We start from the raw sequence: 20,382 nt of genomic DNA, 5'->3' as shown, positions 1-20,382 counted from the left end.
CAATTCAGCAGTGTGGGAAGCTGCAGTGTGACCTCAAAGTACAATTACTACTAGCAGCAGTTGTTCTATTATCACAGATTTTGTTATTGATAAGAAGATGCTTCAGACCTGAACAGAATTTCAGAAAAACACCAGGCCAGGCCCAACTCAGTGTTCCTGGGCACAGCCCCAGCTCATCACCTAAAGTCAGGGAGTGACAAGTGATTGTTTAAACAAGAGCAAAATGTGACCACTGCTCCTACAGAGAAATCTGCTTTTTGTAGCACAGAATACTAAGCAATGCAAATAAAACATCAGCCAGGTATCCTGCAAGAAACTCCAATGTAAAGGCTCAAATTTGAGGTAACAGTGCTCCAAAATACCTAAAATTTAAGCCTTGGGAAGTGCATTAAGGATTAAATCAGACTTGGAGGATAAAATAACTTTGCTATTATGTGACTCTCAAGAGTACACTACTACAGTGTAAGTTTTTGCTTTTACATTTTTACAGTTTTCTGCCTCTGGAATGTTTGATTGTGGAGGTTTAACAGGGAATGAACAGCTTTTCACTACACAGCTCAGCCAGGAACAAAGCCCCAGATTCAGGGATATCAGGTCTGTTTTCCCAGATCAAATTGCTTTCTCCAACACTGAGATGTTTCAAATAAAAAAAGCCTTCAGGCACAGTGTCCTGCCACTTCACATGCCCCTTTATGTGCTTCATGGGGAGAGAAGGCATATAAAAGTTATGAAATTATTTTCAAACTAGCATGATACAGCCTTATTTAGGCCCTTACATAAGCAGCCTAATTTTCAGAGGTGTAGCAAACTCATTGTTTGGAGAGCATGAAACAGCAGCACTTCTTTTAAAACAACTTCCTCTCAAGCCAACTTGAAGCGAAGTGGTGCAGAAACCCTGGGAAGGGGATAAAGTGGTTTCTGCCACATCACATCAGTGCTGACTTGTTGGGGGAAATTTATTTTTTTAATTCTCTTCTATTGCAGTAAATTCTGCAACATGCAACCTCTTGCCTTAGCAAAATGTGATTTAATCCAATGAAAGTAGGCTGGTTTAGATCTCACCATCTCTTCAAACAGGAGAAGAGCATTTCCCAAGTTTTATTGTCATGCTGCTGCTATTCTTTCAGTCATAGTACCAAAAGGCTGAGATTTTTCATGTTGACCTCTTCCCAATAAAAGAAAAGGCAAATAAAAACATTTTCTTGAAAGTTTTAGGTTTCATTATATCCAGATTGCCATTCAGGATGTACTCATAGGGGCATGCAGTGACAAGACAGGGTGGAATGGCCTTCAGCTGAAGGAGGGCAGGTTTAGTTTAGATATCAGGAAGAAATTGTTCCCTGGGAGGGTGGGGAGGCCCTGGCACAGGCAGTGTCCAAGGCCAGGCAGGACAGGGCTTGGAGCAACCTGGAATTGTGGAAGGTGTCCCTGCCCATGGCAGGGGTGGAACTGGATGATTTTTCAAGTCCCTTCCAACACAAAGCAGCCTGGGATCCCACTTCTATGATCTGCATGTGCATCATGAGCTTTCCCAGGGAAAGGCCTGGCCAAGGCTGTGCTATTTCTATCTGAGTGATGCTCCTGCTGCAGCAGCCTCCCAGTCAAAAGCTGGAAGCTCCATGTGTGGGAGGACTGTGCATATTTAAGAGATTGAGATTTCACAAAGTGCTGCTGCACACACAGACTTGAAGGCAGACCCTTGGATTTGAACTGTTTTGATGAGTTCATGCACTCTGCACTAACAAATTTCTTTTCTGTCTGGAAAGAGAGTCAAGGCTCAATGTAATTTTGTACAATCACAACTTCTCATAAACGACTCCATTTCCATGCAAAGTATTTTTTCCAGGCAAAATCCCACCACCCTCAGGCAAGAGGAGCATGAAATGCACCTCTTCTCAGAAGAGTGAGGCTGCTCCTCAACATGTCAGACAGTCCAAAATTCAGTTTGAAAGCAGAGAAAAGTGAGAGTTTACCTGAATCACCAAGTGGGTGAATGAGCTACCAAGGCACACTCTCACCTTGCCTGATATTGTGCCTGTCCCTGGTAACAGCCATCCAGGAGTGTCCTCACACTCCTCCAGAGCCACCAAAGCACGTGGCTGCCTATACAAGTTCAATATTCCTAAAAGTGTCAATACAATGGTCAGGTTTGCAGCTGAGTTAAGCCAATGCCTTGTGTGAACCATGACTGAAGTGTCTCCTTTAAAGACCCATGCTAAAAACTGAGTGGCAAATCAGACACAGCATTGCAGACACAGCACACAAACCAAACCAAACAAAAAGTCAGTGTGCTGGAAAGGTGGTGTAACCTCAGAGGCCACCACTCAAGTCTTGTGACAGCCCAAGTCTCCACTAACACTAAGTTTGCTTCCTTTAACACTATTTCTATCTTAGCCAGTGAAGCATAACCTCTGCTTGCACTTCCAACATGCAAAGGGAATAAAAGCAGTTGTCTGATCCATCTTTAGGGGCTGAAGCAGAGCTGCTGGCAGTAACTATCCAGCTGGGACATGGAACTACCACAGACAGAGGAGATTCCTGCCCAGATCACTACTTACAGCCAAGCCCTGTGGTCCCCTTGCTCTTTCCTGGTACTCAATGTGATTTCCTCCTGGCTACAGTGGGCACAACAAGGTAACTGCACATCTCCTCACTGATAACACAACTGGAATTTATGGGTGTATCATCTCAACTAGTAGCTTGTGACAAAGCCTTAAAAATGTTCTAAAATTAAACAAAACCACAAAAAGCATATCTGTAAGGCACAGACATGATGTTCTCCTGCCCCTTGTGACTCTCTCTCAGATTCTACAGGGAATTTTTACAACACATTGATGCACAGTCCTCTCCCATTGCTGTACAACTCCAGCACAGGAACAACTGAGAGTTGCTGAATTGGCAAGTCCCAGAGCTTTTGTTGTCACTTCTGACCTTTGGGGTTTGAACTGTGTGGTTTTACTACACAGGATTTCAGCAGACTTTCTTTCCTGGTCTCCTGATGAAGAAAATATTACACAAATGGATTAGATACTCCTCTTCTGCCACACTTTTTACCTTACTTGGAATACAGGCTTGTGTTTGGCATGGTTGCTTTGAAAACAAAAAGCAAAATCAGATTTATTAATAGAGAATGAGTTACACATCACCAAAAGGCAAACTCTTTGTTTTCAGGAGGGTTGAATTTTTAAAGTTACATTATTACATAAATTAATTACATTACATTTTTATAAGTTGCATTATCTGTTTTGTTAGGCTGTAAAAAAAGAAATCCCACTTTGAAGCTTGCCCACATTAACTTGGTATAACCCAGCCCAGGCTATAGGCAAACCTTTAAGCCAACTATGGAGTAGCCCAAGCAAAAGCTTGGGTGTTTTTAAGCCATCAATCTCCTTCTCAAGACACTGCTCCTTCAGGGAAGAACATTTCTTCCCATCTTACACCCACATGAATGCTCAGCCACAACCCAGCCTTATCTTTAAATAGTACAATTACATAGCCAAAACATCATCAATTGCTGATAAAACAAGTGAAAATTCTTCATCTGACCTGACTGAGATTTCCTGTCACTGCAATAGCTCTGTTTATATAAACATATCTCTACAACAAGCATGTTTACCTGGGAAAGTGAAGTCTTGTCACATTGGCTTTTTTGTGCTTTACACTGCTCCTTCAGGTTGTCAGATAAACACCACAGTGCTTCTGCACCTCCTGCAGAATCCTGACTTGAACACACACTTTTACTTCCTTTCTCCAATAAGTATGTGGATGTCACCTCAACATAAGACAACTTTCTTCTGCAGACACTGTAATCCCCACCTGAGTGATGTGGTAGCAACTGCTTAGGGCTCACAACTATAATAATCATCATCAATTAAAAACATTAATAGAACATTAACAGAGCCATGGGCATTAAGTACGTGAGACCACGGACATGTAACTATGTTGTGTGTAGTCTGTGTTATCACAACAAAAACCTGACTTTGTGATGATTTAATTTAGCTTTTCAATATATTCCATCTATCTGAAAACAATATATTCCATCTATCAGCATTCAATATATTCCATCCATCCGAAAACAGAGATATATAATTTTTGGAAAATTATTTTAGCTGTGCTGTCCTTTTGTCTGTGGCTGTACCAGTGAGAAAGAGAACCTTGTCTAGCTCAGTGGCCTGAACCCTTTCTGACAATGACAAAAATAGCAGCCAAGAAACACCCCTAATGGCTGAACTCCTGCTCTGTGCAGAGCCAGCTGCAGGTTTGCTGGCCACCTTGCACATCCCAAGCAGGTCTGGCTGAGGAGAAAGAAATAGCACCTGGGCTGTAGCAATGGGATGAAGCCACAGAAGCTCAGGAGGTCCATCCATGTCCCTTTCCTGCTGCAGAGCCAAGGGAAGGGTGTGCAGGCAGGCAGAGCTGCCCCCAGCAGTGCCAGCAGCTGCCCTGCCCACAGCACACTGGGCTGGGTCTGTGCCTCTGCACACAAAGCACTGGGCCTGTCTGTGCAAATGGGTCAAGGAATTTCTCAACCAGAACACCTCAGCAAACGCTGGGCTGTGGCAGGGAGTTTTGTAGCTTAACTCTGTGTGGTAGAAGGTAACACCAGCCCTTCTTCATTCTGCATGCCTTCAATTCCTTTCTTTCTTGGAACAGCCAGTTGTTCACTGCTTCAGTGGCACCTGAACATATTATCTCTTTAATTCCAGCTGTGATTTTAAAAATTATCCCATCCTGCGCTCCAACATTCTTTCTCAAGTCTAACAATTCTCACGTGACCTTCTCACTCTCCATATGAAACTTGCTCTGAGTCTTTGATCACCTCTTTTCCATTTCTCCTGTATCATCTTAAAGTTATAGAACGTAGAACCACAGAATAGTTTGGGTTGAAAAAAGCTATTAAAACCTTAAAATTCATGGGCAGGGACACCTTCCACTAACCCAGGTTGTTCCAAGCCCCACCCGACCTGGCCTCGAACATTTCCAGGGATGGGGCAGCTCCTCTGGGTAGTTGAGGGAGTCGGACCACAGCCAGGATTCCCAAAAAGGACAGGATGCCACAGAAATGCACAAAGGCACAATGATCATTTTGGCTCCTCAGGATGCTGAGCTAACTTCCATGAGTCTCTTACTCTAAGATCCTATTAGTGAGCAGAAAAAGCTATGTCAGAGCCTAATTCTGACTGTTAAGACTCATGTTAAGACTGAATTGTGCTTAATCAACACTAAATTGAACTGGTATTTTATCACCCAAGTTCACTGGAGCCTTCCACTACTCCCTGCAGGTGGCCTCCATAGTTATTACCCTCAACACCTTCCTTGTGAAGTCTCGCAGCCTAAACAGAATATTCCTAAAATATCTGGATAAGGGAAGAAAAGGTGGGAAGAGTATGAGTAGTGCCATCTCCAAAGCAGAGAAAAATGTTTCAACATTACCATCCTTTTATCCCTACTCTTATTCCATATCACTTAACAGTAATCTGTCTGCCAGCCTGGTGTCTCAGTTATTTAATAGCTGTTTAGCCTCTTTAAGAGCCTCTGGTAAGTATTCCTGCCAAAATCTCAACAGATTGTATCAACCAGATCCCACTTCCTACCATGCTCCTGTCTCCTCCAAAGATATTTAATAGATTTCCAGGGCAGATTTCACCTTAAAAGAACTGGTGACTCTTACCCCACATGCAATGTGTGCATCTGCCCTGGCTCTCAGCATAGGAATGAATTTCTACCTCCTGCACCATGCGACAAACGTTTCACTAGAACCTCCTTCAGCATAAGGTCACAAATTTGTGGGGGGTGGTGAAGCAGTGCTTGATTTGGAAAGAGAAATCAAGCATCCACTTCTTTTATTTTTTCAAAAGGAATTAAAAAAAAAGAAGCAATAAAAATTCATCTTGGTGAGGAAGAGAGACAGAGAGCCCACCCAGCCTCCTGTGAGTGCAGGGAGACCTTTCAGTGGCAGGGAGAGCACGTCCTGCTCCACCTGGCAGCCCAGCCAGCGCCGGCTGGGAAATAAGCACCTTACGTAACGGCGTATTTTCAGCACTACACACAGAAACGCTGCCTCTACCCTGCAGAAGGTATTTTTGGATCTGCTAAAATGCTACTGTGTTCTTCCAGGGCTTTGCATTCTTCTGCTCAGAAATTGCATAATCTGATGCCATAGGAAATAAGTGGTGTTGCATAATGACTCTGGTATTGGCTGCAGGGACCAGGGACTGCCCGTTCCTGCTGGAGAGCAGCCCTGCTCCGAGCCCAGGTGCTTGGGGAGAAAGGGGAACCCACAGCCACCTGCCCCTGGGGAACAGGGGAACAGACCAAGGACCATGCAGGTACCTCACAAAAATCAGGGTAACTAAGTCACCCATTTGCTCTTTGTTCCCCTCCCCATGGCTGCTGTGTGTGCACAGGGAACACCAGCAGCCCCACACTCCATCTCACCACTGACACCCTCCACCACAGGCCCATCAATACACTGGAAAACATTCAGCTGGGATAAAGACAGAATAAATGCTGATCAGCCTTTTATACTACAGAATTACTACTGAAATCTGTCCCAGACTAAAATGTAGAAATGACTTTAAGTTACACTCTTCTCTTTCACCTTTCTAGCTGTCTCCATAGCAGGAAACAACTTTTCAAACCCAGTCACAGGCTTCAGGCTCTTTTTATCCTTCCCAGTTCTGTACTTTTACCTCATTGACAATCCCCATGCTATTACCAATCCATATGTTATTATATTACTATATAATTACTATATGTTGTCATATTACTATATAATTACTATATGTTACTATATTACTATTACTATACAACAACAACAGATTTAAGGATTCAAGCTGAAAGATTTTACAGCAACAAACACCAGTAAAATTTCCAGTTTAGTTCACAGAGGCCTTACAGCCCCATATTTCCACATTAAGGCACTAAATGTTCCAGTCCTACCAATAAACAATATCTTGGAATTTCCCCCCCCCTTACAGAACTGAAACACCCTATTTTCCTCCAAAGAGTAGCATTAAAATTAATTAATGTCTGAAAGATCTTTGAGGATGAAGATCAATATCACAGTGCTGCTTTCAGGAATCCAGTGAATGAATCAAAGTCTCACTTTAATTCACGTGAGGTGTCAGACTGGTCTCAGGTAAACTCGCTCACTCCCACGCTTGTTTTTATTTTTATAGTAGATATGAATTATTCAACATTTGCAAAGCACATTCAACATGTAAATGCTACTCACACAAACTTCTCAGTACTAAGAGCTTATGTGCTTCACACCCAGTACTAAACTCAACAGCTCTCCATGAAAGTACAACAATTGCTGGGGTAGGTGCAGTGCTCTGGTCCCTGTCACCTCACACCAGGTCCATGCCTGGGTGCACCTGCTGGGAAAGGGAAGGACACTCAAAATCCACTTGGCAGATCTGGGAAAGGAAATGACAGCAGTACTAAGTTGTATTTAGCAAGCACCATACACAGCAAAGAGGATTACTCCTTGACAGAGGCACACAATGCCCTGCTCAGGAGCCTCTCGTAAGCCTGTATTAGTGACAGCGCAGGGTTAGAGGTGTGAGCCTGCTCCACTACAGCTCTGTGTGCTGGTAACACACAAACAACACTGACCTGGGGCTGCTCCTTAGGCCTGGCACAGCTCCTGCCACCCAACCCTGCAGGGACCAGCACTCAGCACACCCCAACTGGACCACTCTTGGGCTGCAGCTGATGGCCCAACACCTGAGGATCTCCTCAGGCCCAGAGGATGGTGAGGCTGGACTTCCCATGTTTCAGCAGGAGAGTCACAACTGTACAGCCACATTACTGATTTTGGTGTCCTCCAGAAGGCAACAGAGATGGGGCACAGGAGAAGCATCCCTGGAATGAATAGAATGTCTGCACAGAGACCTCCATTCCTCCAGCCCACCAGCCTCTCACCCCTGCCAGGAATTTCTCCTTCCTTCCCTCCCAGCACCTCGGTGCTATGTTACCAACAGCTCCAGAGGGAACAGCACCAACAATCACATCTTCACCAGGGGGTTATAAATCACAGACTTTACACAGACAAATCTGCTCTTCCTCCTGGCCTGCACCCAACTGTTGCCAAAGCCTTTGAACACCCTCCAACCACCAACTTCTCAGCTGAAGTTGTAGCAGGGAGAGAGCACAAAGGTCAAAACACACTGAGTATTTATAGGGATGGGAGTAACACAGAGCTGCTGCTCCTGGCCCAGCCACAGCTGCCAGCTTGGTATTCAGCCCTAAGTGGTCTGTGTTTTGGGTGAAATATTTACCCCCCACTACCCAGGAGATGAGACTGATTTGCTGCAATGACACAAAACAGGAGCCTACAAAAGCCTCTGCACGGGATGTATTTTTGCCAAGGAGGGATAAAAGACAAAGTCCCATAAGCTGGACAGGGCTTGGTGAAGTGCCAAACTCCTGAGAGCTTCAGAGGTAGCACTTGCCTCAGTTGACTCATTTGGATCCAGTTATGGCTGAGAACTCACTGGAAGTTGTACAAGCAGTGAACTTCCTGCTGCCTTCCTCCACTGGGATGTCAGGTCAGAGCTTGGCTAAAAGGCTCAATGCACCTTCCCCTGCCTGCCCTGGCCCCAAGGACCAGAGCTAAAGGGCAACCAGCACTGATTTAAAATCTGTTCACACAAGCCATGCCAGATTTCTTTTATTTTTATATTTAAAAAAAAATTATAACTCTGCCATCTTGAGAAGCCCAACTCTTGAAAATCCATTCTCCACATCTCAACTACAAACAGCCTGGAACAGGTACCAGGCAGGAACAACTCAAGCCTAATCAGCCATCTCACATTTGCTATAAAAAAAGTCCTGAGAAAACAGGAATTACTTAAAACTTTTCTTATCCTGCCAGTGCTTAGAGCAGACCCATGTTTAAATAACTCCTAATTGTGAAAGGTCTTACCTAGGGAGAGATTTTCAAATAAACCATTACTCAATTTTCTGATCCATTGGAGATTAGCAACTTACCTAGTCTTTACAATAGGAGATGAAAAAGAGAGGTTGAAAAGCAACCAAAAAGCCCCCAAACATGATTAAACCTAAGTTCACCTATAGCTGGGGAACAGTGGGAGTCCCTACCATTTATTCTGTGCTAGAAGTTACTTGCTAATTCCAGGCACAAGGGTCAAAATGAATGCCAGCTATAAATTTAACTATCAGGCAGCAGGGGACAAAGACAAATCTGAATGACAGGACTGTTCCAGATCAAAGACTCAGACGGGAGGCCCCAAAGACAGAAAACAAAACTGGTGTTAGAGCAAAACAAACAAACAAACAAAACCCCCACTACATCAAAATCTGGATTTATTTGTGTTTCTCAGCGGAAGGCTGTCACAGACAGAGAGTTCAAAGGGCTGCCTCTCTCTAGAAACAAAACCCGTACACATTCATTCAGGAGCACAAAAAAAAGGGTAGTGACAAAAACTTTTAAACCCATGACAACTCTACCCTCCCCGTTCTAGGGTATCCCAAGGTGTCTGTGGCTACCCACACAGCAGGTACTGTGGAAAGTGCCCACATTTCCAGCCAGACTGACTGCATCTCTCTCCTTTCAAACATTTTCATGTTTTCTCCCTCAAAATTATTGATCCAAATACATTCCTTCATCTTCTTCTACTGAACAGATTGCCTACTGCTAAAATCAGTATATCCAAACACATGGGCCTGATGTCATCTTTCTCCAGATCTACTTAAAATATCCCATTTTTCATTTACTTAAGGGAGACATGTGGTTTGATATGATTAAGCTACTGCAGCACCTAAACCACCCCCCAAAACAAAAATAAATAGGAGCTCTTCTTTTCATTGGGAGAAAACATGACATCATGCCCATTCAGGTGAGCAGGAATATGACAAATCTTGCCCCAGTGAACAGTATCATTAACTGCAAAGGTACTCCCAGCTCCCTCGTTTATTAGGAAAATGAGGGGTGAAAATTGTGTTCAGCACATCAGAGACAGCTCAAACTGCTATTTTCAATAATACAGGAGCAAATTCCTACCTAGCTGATTGAAAGAAAAACACACCTCCTTCGTCTCAGAAATAAAATTAAATTATTTAACACTGTAACACACAAGAGGAATTGTCTGATTAGCCCACAAGGAAAAAAAAATACAATTCCCCAAAAAAGCAAAAATTACAATTCTGCCTCTTTACACTATCTAGTAATTCTTAAGTCATTGGATATAAATGGAATATACAGACATTCTCCATTGCCATTCCCTTCCCCTTTAAAAGGGGGGCACAAGAAGATAACGTGCAAAATTGCAAGTGAAAAATGTCCAGCACACCGACAGGCAAAGGCCAGGCCAGCTCTCAGATTCATATGCAGTGATGGATAAATTAAGGTTTCACGTTTCCTCTTCCCTTTCTCAGCATCATTTTTTCAGCCCTTTCCCATCACAAATGCAACATCCATCTGTCCTTCCGAAATAAATGGCGAGAGGGGAACGCTGACCATGAAACACCACACACAAACACACACCCCTCACAGAAACACACTTCCCCCCAAATACTCACAAGGATGAAGATTTCCTATGTGATGCTCCATTTTCTTGTTTTAAAAAGATGGAAGGCAAAAAAAAAAAAAAAAAAAAAAAAAAAAAAAAAAAAAAAGGAAGTGTTGCAAAATAAAAGGAAATTCCACCCACACAATCCTGCAGCCTGCTGCAAAGAAGCACCGAGCGTGCTGACGTCACGGATTCATGAATGGATGGAAATGGGGCTGGATGGAGCCCGGCGGGGGCTGCGCACCGGCAGCGCGGCCGGCAGTCCCCGCCCGCTCCGGGCAGAGCCCCCCGAGCGGCGGCGCCGGGCCCGGGCATCTCCGCGGCCCCGTGCCCGCCGCTCCCGGGAGCAGCCCCGGATCCAATAACAGCCATCTGCCGCGGGAACCGAACGCGTTCGGCAAGCACGAAAGGAGCTCATCGCCGCCCCGGCTTCTTACGGGATTACAAACCACGCGTATTATTATTAAAATAACTAAATATAAACACGGACCGGGAGGAAGGAGCGGGGAGAACAATAGGAGGCTTGTGTTTGATTAGCGATGCAAAAGCACCAGTAAAATAAAAATAGGAACATTAACAAAATCCCACATTCGGCTCCAGTCAAACGTTCCCGGCAGCGGGAGGACAAGCTCTCAACCCCAGTGAGGTCCGGGAACAAAGATCAGAGCAGGCAGAGCTTCACTCGGGCTATGTAAGGCATGGGGGGCACATCACCCACTCCCATTTCCACCCCAGTGCCAATTCCAAACCAGTGGAATACACTTCACTGTGCAGAACATCCAGATCTTTGGCAGAGTCCTGGTAACCACCTGCAAGAGCAGCTGTGCTGCTGGATATGGACAAGGAAGGAGCACAAATTCTGCCAACCCCAGTGCCAATCCCAAACCAGTGGAATACACTTCACTGTGCAGACCAGAGGCAAGGACACCCAAATCTTTGCCAGAGACCTGGTAACCACCTGCAAGAGCAGCTGTGCTTCACCTGGATGTGGACAGGGAAGGAGCACAAGTTCTGCCTTCTTTTTGTACCTTTGAAACATGAGAGAAGGAATGGAGGGATGAGCATGACAAGGAATGAAGGTCAAAGTTGGAAGGATAACCTGTGCTGCAAGCTCTACAATTATACCATCTCAGGGTTGACCAGAATTCATCAATTTGGCCTCAAACTCCTTCTGAACAATTTCCAGCATCAAAATTATTAAGAGACAGAATTTCTGTATTTTCACCACACCTCTTCCTAGTCAGTAGGAAGCAATTATGCCAAAACAGGGTGTCCCAAAACTTACTTTGGTGGGACACATCTGAAAAGAATGTCAGGGACAATCCTACCTTTCCTTACGGAAATTGGGTAACATCCCCAAATAAAGCAGGACTCGATGTAACAACAACACAGATCTGAGATGAAAAACCAAGGATTTTGTGCCTACTTGATCCCATGTGGACACCACTGATACCAGCTTCTGCAGAGGGAGGAGGAGGGCTTGGATTTTGGACTGTGGTTTCTGAATTGAGACTTACAGATCTGGCTAGGGAAAATGAAAAGGAATGCAAATTTCTTATTACCTACTTTCAAGATCAAAGAAACCACAAATTTAGTTTTGCTTTAGAAATGTCTCTTCTTTAAGAGCTGAAAGTCACCAAAGCACAAGATTTCTGCCCAGACAGCAACACTGCTGCAGCCTGAGCACTCCTGTACCCAAGGGGAAGCAGAAGTGGAGGGATAGAAACATCTCCAAAGGGATCACTTTGTGCCCCATTTCAAATCCCAGCTGCACCTGCTTTGACTCCCTGCCTTGCTCTCCAGAGCCCAGCACTCAGCTTTCTACCACCAAGAGATGGAGACAGCTTTCAGATTTCCTTGGCATTTTCAAAACAGAAAAAAATGTTAATTTACTTTCTTACCCTAAAGGGATCAATTCAGGAACTAGAAGGGGGAGTACAGTAGCACATGCAAGATGTGGAAGAAAAGGAGAAATATTGCTATAGAATAAGAAAAGTCAGAATAAAAATAAAAGGAAATAATTTTCAGAGGTTTCCAAGGGTTAATTGCAGTGACATTTATAAAAAAAATAACCAGCAGAGAAAATAACTGGGAACAAAACCTCAGGAGGACTCCAGGAGAAGAAAAGAGCTAGCACATAGAATTTCATATTTTTTTGTCCATGGTGGCTTGGTTCAGTACCCCAACACATGATTTCATCAATGCCTCAATGGCTCAGGTTAAATTTTTAAACACAAAGGTCCTGAACTTAATACAAGGTAATATCTCAAACCATTGTGAGACAAAAAACCAACCCACATTGTCCTAAAATTGATGGCTGCTACACGATTATGTTGTGTTGCAACCAGGTAAGTATTTTCATAGTACACATTACACAGCTGCCTTGATCAGTAACTAAGTTGATCAATTTTAAGAAAGAGAAATTATTCTCCTCCCTCTCACTCAGAAAAAATCATTGGTAAAAACAGGGACTCAATAATCAGATGCCAAATATAATTTGGCTCAGTATGAATGTGAAAACAGAAGAAAAAATGTACTATATACAACAAGGGTATAAGATACTAAAAATCCAAAGTTCTTAAGGGACCACAAGAGTGCCAGTGAAAAGCTGACAGGCAACAGGATTTCTGAAAGGAATTATGGGCAACCAAGTAACTAGACCAGTAGGAGAAATTACAGGCTAAACTGATGGCAATGGGTGCAAAAGGAAAGCTAAAAGTATTTTTAAGAACTAACTAGCTCACCATATTTGAAAAATACAAGATAATTAAGTATTTCCAAGCCAATTAATAACTAATAGGAATGTTATACAGCATCTGCTAGGCATAACATTTCTAGTTGGCACATCCTATTGATTTGAGCCCAGTCCTAAAGTAATCATTTAACAAGTTCTCCAATCCCGTGACCTTCAATTTTAATAAATTGGTGAACAACTAAAATTGCAGAAGACTGAAATACCAATATTATGCCAATATTCAAAAATAGCATACGTTGTTATTTGCAGGCCTTGGCAACTTGGGAAGAAATCCTAAGCCAACCTTTGACAAGGAAGGATGATTCTGCTGCCCTGGACCAAGGGCTGAGTTATCCCAGACTATGCCTCTGCCAGTGGCCCGTGGCAGCCACACAGGGAAGCACAAACCCAAAGCAAACACTCAGTGCTTCCTGTGGCATACTCCTCTGACAGCAGCAGAAAATTAGAAAAGAGATGGGAGTGACTCAAAGGTTAATTTCACAATTATGCAGCACTTGGGCTGTTAATAAACCTACTCAGCACACACTTGGAGGTACAGGAGGGACTGCTCTGTGAAAAGTTCCTACCTGGATGAGTAAATAAGTAAATGGAGACAGCAAATGATGCTCTAACAGGCAAAAGCTTGGGTGAATATTTGCATAGATAAGGTGGCATTTCATTGTCAAGTCCTAAACACTTGTGAAACCTTGAATTCACTCTTCCTAGCCCTAGACACACATCCCTTCCCTGAGTGTCCAGGAAGGAAGGAATCAGAATCACAGAATCAGAATCTTGTTCGTGCTGTCATTATGTCCAGAGCTGACCTGGTGCAGCTCACCTTTCTCTTTTGTAAGGAGCAAAGCTTCTATTTCACATCCTTCCAATCTTGCTGTTCACAGAGATTTATGACTAGACCTTATCTGATGCCCCACACATTCCAGAAATATCAGTTACAGGAGACTGGAATGTTGTGAAAAAATTGAAAAATTGAACATGCAACACAGTAGTATAGGCCAATTTATTTTATTATTTTTCCTTTTTTTTGTAATTTTTTATCTCTCTTACATACTCAATAGGGCAAATACAACACAATTGTCTCAATGGCACTTTACTAAGACCAGAAATGAAATGTATGCATTTATCATACAGGATTTTATCCTGAATGTGCCCAGACCTGGGACTTTGAGAAGTCCTCCCTGCAGAGGCAGGTGAACAAAACTGTAATTTGACAAGACCAGCATTGAGACCTGAGAAGCTTGACCAGAGGAAAAGAGAAAAAGCTCCAAAATGAGACATGTGCAATGTCCAGAGAAAGGTGAGCAGCAATTCCAGTCAGGAGCCCTGTTTGGAAAGGGAGGCTGTTTACAACAGGACAGCCCTGGTGATTTCAGACCCTGTTCCTGAGTCACCACAGCCCAGAGCCCATAGCTGGGAGAGGAGTCCCACACAAATTAAGGGGTAAAACAAAGCTGGGGATAGGTTTTGGTGCCAAATTGCTCCTCCACAGGCAAAAGGGCTGTGCCCAGAACACGGCTCAGAGCCTCTCAGAACAGAAACTTGCGATGTGCTTCTGCTCTCCGAAGAGCAGCTTCAGTGAGCCACCAAGAGATCTCTGAATCTCAGAATCACAAGGTTGGAAGAGACCTTCAAGATCATCAAGTCCAACCCATTCCCTGACACCTCAGCTCTCTGGGTCTGCTTAAACACGAAGGCAGGGAGCTGGAAACAGGCACAGACTCACAGATCTGCAATACCCCAAGGGAAAGCTCCCCTTCTCATAAGTGTATCCCTAAAAGCTACTCAAGAAAACTCAGACACTTGTATCACCACTGCAGTCTCCAAATCCAAGTACTACAACTGCTGTTAGCCAAGAGTGAGGTTACTCACACAAACCACCTTCCACACTGTTGCCTGGTGTGTTTTGAGCGTGTTCACAATGGGTAGGAGCACATAACTACAAGGACTTCCTCTAACCTTGGATTGCCTTCAGCAACACTCCAGGAACTAAGAGCAAAGTAAAATAAAGACATTAAAGGCACTAAATGACAAGGCAAAAAGCACTATGTGTTTAGGCATGGGGTTAGTAAGGATTCCTTTTTTAAGGAGTTTCTGAATGGCTTCCCCTCCTCTTGCCAGGTGAGCCCTGCCTCTGCAGTTCCAGTCTGTGCAGTTTTAGGAGGAGACATAACACTGGAATGTTCAGAACACGCACTGATGAGGCTGGCAAAGTTCAAAACACTACATTTGCAGACTACCTTCTTCTGAAGGACGGCAGCCCAGCTCCTGGGACATAAAGAGAAGCTCTGGAATTCCATCAGGAAGGAAAATGGTGCTACATAAGAGACATTACAGCTGCTGAAAGGGCAACTAATGCAGCAAGTGAGCAACAGCCCTCCCAGACTGACAGTGGTGGTGGCCAGCTGAGCAGAAGCCATGAGAGAAAACAAGATGTATTTATTCAGGGAAACAGGCACAAAATAACATCCCTCCCAGAGAACAGGCTGAAATCAAGTCTTCCATAATAATAATTAACTCTAATAGGGTTCCCAGCAGTGAGAAACACAGAAGAAAAGAATTTTAAAAATAAGTATTCATCAATAGCAGTTATAAGGGACACTTGTAAAGCCAGCTGAGCCACTGTCACTTTTCCTCTGGCAGGTGAGGAACCCACAAAGAGCAATGAGAGCTGACAATGAAGCCTCAGTATTAGTGCCATGTAGAAAGAAAAGTCCTATAATTTATGTTGTTGCCACAAAAAGACATGCATAAATGGGAAGCCGTTGCAGGGAGGAATTAATGAAACTGAAGAAGTGATTAAAAAATGCAGTCCAATTCCCCAAGGTCAAGTGTTGTTCAGAGAAAAAAAAATCACCTGCATAAATATAGAAACAACTGCTGAGCAGCTGCATTGTAGATAAGGATTGGGGATGGAGAGGATCAGAGACTGAGCACAAATTATAAATATCCAGTTGTCACAAACAAGGCAACTTCTATCCATTGACAGAAATACAAATTCCTGATCCTCTCAGATTTGATGAAGCCTTGGGGAAAGTCCACTTTTGGGAAAGGCTTGCTGGGAATGTGAGAAACCACCCTAGAATGAAAAGCAAAGGCAGCCAGGTCACCAGGGGAGCTCTGAGGGATGGGGAGGTAACTCAGTGAGGTGGCTCGGTCGGGACAGAGTGAATTAGAAGCTAAGAATGAGATATGGTGTGTTTCTACTAAATGCACAAATGGTTTCTTCAAAGACAGAGGGAAGTCCTGCTCCACATCTACAGTGACCAGGAAAAGCAATGGACTCAAAGTGCAAAAAGAAAAAAATACTTAGGCTGTGAGAAGAACTTTTCTAAATGGTAAACAGTGAAGCTCCAGCCTAAGGAACTTAAGTTGTTTCTTCTATTAGGAAGGAAACAAAAATCATTTCACAAAAGCTGTCCAGCAATAGTGATATTGCTTTGATGCAAAAGATCAAGATGAACTATTGGGATCTTCTCTGAAGATAGTGAGGCACTGAAAGCTTTACAGCAACAGCAGAAGCTGAAAAATTCCTCTGACCTTTTGCAGTGCAAGGTCTCACCAAATTTAATCTTTCTTGTCCTTGCTACTGTTACACAACCCCTTAGGAGTAATATTGTAATATTCAGATTTTCTACCAAAAAAACCTACAAAAACTGCAGAAAGCCCATTAAGATTGCAGAACTCAAGTCATGAGACTGCCAGAATAAGGCTCTATATTTAGTACCAACAGTTTTCTCTGTAGTACTGTGATAAAGTTCCTTCAAAGAGTGGATCAGCTCTATGTAAATATTCCCAAGGCAAATAAAACCTGCTCAGCATCTTCCTCCCAGACCCATGTCACTCATGAAGCTTCCAGTAGGTTTTGCTTTTTTCCCTCCCTCCCAAGAGGCTTCTGCTCCCCAGTGCTCACTGCAGACCAGAAGAGTCCTCTTGATCTGTGTGAGGTATCACAACGCAGAATTACTCAGTTCAGGAGCTGTGACATCACTTTACATAGTAGAATATTGGAGATTAGAACACTGAACTTGTCAGCAGTGGGGTTTGGTCCTTGTTTTCAAGCCCAACATTGGACACTGCAGTATGATGGAGAAAGCACCCCAAAGGGGTCACTGAACAGCGCCCCAAATATTTTCTGAATTAAATCACAGAACTGATCTTAAGGGACAAGCAAAAGTTAAACAGACTTCACCCCAGGGGCACATCAAACTTTGCCATTGTCCTAGTACTCCAGCTCAAACCACCAGCTTTGTATTGCACAGCTTTGTATTTGCCCATCCTGGGAAAAGCCAGCACATCTGTTAAATTCAAGTCATGGCTAAGAGAGGCTGACTGAGAGCCATGTTCAAAAGCACATCAGCTGAAGCATTAACCCTGGGACCCTCCAGAGCTTCACAGAGTGTTTTATAACCTCCAGTCCTCTGTAAATGTCACAGTCCCCCTGAGGGCCAGACCTTCCATCCTCAAGCCTCCTCTACTCAGCACCACCATACAGAGCACTCCCATATCGAGTGCCTTGCCTATTAACCACAAAGAATCAGATCAATTAGAAGCAGCTGATGAATTGTCACTGATGAAGCAAGGACAGGGTGGTTCAAGCAACTAATTGCTTTCACAGAGATGGAACCAGGTCCAAATCAAGGGAGAATTCAATTCTCCAGCAAAATACTTCACCTTAATTATAGCTTGTAACAAGAGACAGCCAGAATCTAAATATATGGATGCTCTGCCTCTACAGCACCCACCACTCCTCACAGAATGGGTAAAAATTGACAGCTTTTATATTAAGAAACAAATCCCAAAATGTAGCTCCATCTCACATCTTCCTGCAATCCCACTCAGAGGTGGCTCAGGCACATCCTAAAATTATGTATCTGTAGCTTTCTCTGCATGAAGCATCTCTGTACAACAAAGACCACACAAACGTAAAGATGTGTAGAACAAACCCATTTTCAGTCTCCTCGAGTGAAACAACTACTTTTTCTTGCATTACACAGATACCCAGCCACTAAGTAAAGAAAACTCTAGACAATTTTATAGACAAGAAAAAAATATTTTCTTTCAAGCAGCATCTACAAAGAAACAAGCAACTATTTTTTACATATTCTTCTAAACTTAATTCCCCAAAGCTTACAGAGTTTTTACAGAATTAGCTCCTTTTCAGTTCTTCATACAGACAGATATATGTGGTTTGCTAACATACAAGTTTTTTAATTTTTTATTTTTTTAATACATAAAATAGATATAGTTAAATTAAAAAATAGCATATATGATACAGAATCAAGAGATGATATATTCCTAGGAATAGAATTTGGAAGAAATATCCAAAACAAACCATGAATTTCTGCTTTTCTGGAACTTTGCTGGTGTCTCTACTCCAGCTACAACAGCCTGGATTCCTCTGAGAATCTGCATTCTCCAGCCAGGGAAACACCATGAAAAAGTACTCATAAGAATGGAAAATAATATGCTAAAGCTGTCCCCTCACAAAATCAATACACCTGAATTAATAGATTCAAATGTTTTCAGACTCCAAGTTGTATTGGAAAATGTAAACACTAACTTCACCTCCATCTATGCACCCACCCCTTTGGCACTTATCCCTTCCTGTTATTCCCATGGGAGCTGGATCCCATCAGGTCTCTAAAGGTTCAGCAGGGAAATGGCTTTGGACACAACATAAAACAAGAAGGTGAACTCAGCTCATCCCTACCTTAGAAAGGCAAGTGTATTTAGAATTTTAGGACAACTGCAGGAGTGAGCACATTATCATTTGATATCTCTTTGAGTTTCTGACTGGTTACAATTTGAATATCAACAACTGCTGGTACCTGATCATTGTTCCAGATGCACTGGAAGCCCATGTCCTCTTGGCTCACTGCACATGTGCCTCCTCTTCAAGTCACAGAAATCAAGCTGTCCTCGGAAGCTGCACCATGGGTAGTGTTTAGGACAGTCCAGCACTGAATTCTTCTCTCTGGAAAGAACAAGGAAGCTCAGAACCCTGCTGAAGTGCATTGAGAAAATGCTCCCAAGATCAAGCCAACACATCCCCGCAGCACATCGTGATGTTACGTGGCACATTCGAAGGCAGCAGAGAACATCCAAAATTAAGTATGCAGTTTCAAAAAGGAGCTGGGAGTAGAAAAATACCTCAGCATATTTAGTACATCCTTTCTTAGCACAGGCACACACTCTGTAATCCTTTTATGGTACAATTTTAATCTAAATTAAGCAAGTAGCTCCAGTAAAAGAGCTCAGAGCTTTCCACATTACAAAATTACATCAGGATTGGATTAGCCTGTAAAATAACATACATCAAGGTAATCTATTAATGATATTTTACACTTAATTTTATACTCAAACTCCAAGCTATTTGTTTTCCTAATTTTAAGCAAATTTTAGGAAAAGCATAACTTACTTCAGTCCTCCTACATACATACAACTCAAAATATCATTATTCCTGTTACTACCAGAACCATGCAAGGAGAGAGACAACAACTACTGAGACTCCCAGTCCTGAGCCCACTGCACTTTTTCCACCCACACACCCATCTCCCCAAATTTAACAGGCTGCAAGACTTAGCCCAGCTCTACATAAAATTAAAGATAAATCAACACCTTGAAACTACAGAACTTTAATGCAAACAAGAAACTACCTGGTCTTAAAAGAGTTTCTCTCTACCCACACATAGGGTTTTCCTCATATGCTTCAGCATCCTTCAGACAGAAACCAAGCTACTACAACACTGAGGAAGAGGGTTAGAAATACCAGCACAGTCTCCTGCCAGAATTAAGAGACTTTAGACAAAAAAAAAAAAATCCATGTGGCACCACCTGCCTCATGTTCTGCACCACAATTCAGCTCCTCTCAAGGCCACTCCCAATGTTTGGGAAGTTCAGCACATTTCAAATTTTTTTTCTGAAGAGCAAGGGCCAATTCTTTGAGAAAAATACTAAGTTTTGTCACCACTGTCATTTCATTTTATATCTCTCCTTATCTTTGCTGGTTTGCCACAAAAACAGGACAGGCAATTCCATATTCCCAATAAGGAGAAGCTTGTGAGGTCTGGGTCAGGCTACATTGACAGGAGG

At 43.1% G+C, this 20,382-nt stretch overlaps 1 protein-coding gene across 4 annotated transcripts in view; it reads right to left on the bottom strand.

Moving 5' to 3' along the window:
• The window catches only part of MAP3K13 (mitogen-activated protein kinase kinase kinase 13), a 71,922-nt gene that overhangs the window by 26,530 nt on the left and 25,010 nt on the right, over positions 1-20,382 (bottom strand). For 3 of the 4 annotated variants that reach the window (XM_030954380.1, XM_030954383.1, XM_030954381.1), the window contains exon 3: positions 19,119-19,264. The gene's annotated coding sequence lies outside the window, so the exon portion shown is untranslated. Of the gene's footprint in view, positions 1-10,548; positions 10,593-19,118; positions 19,265-20,382 lie in introns of those variants that run through there. The other variant, XM_030954382.1, reaches the window with a different exon arrangement.

Source organism: Camarhynchus parvulus, chromosome 9, assembly GCF_901933205.1.
Source record: "Camarhynchus parvulus chromosome 9, STF_HiC, whole genome shotgun sequence".
NCBI lineage: Eukaryota > Metazoa > Chordata > Aves > Passeriformes > Thraupidae > Camarhynchus > Camarhynchus parvulus.
Note: the sequence above shows the minus strand (reverse complement) of the source record. Positions and strands in the feature narration are given on the sequence as shown.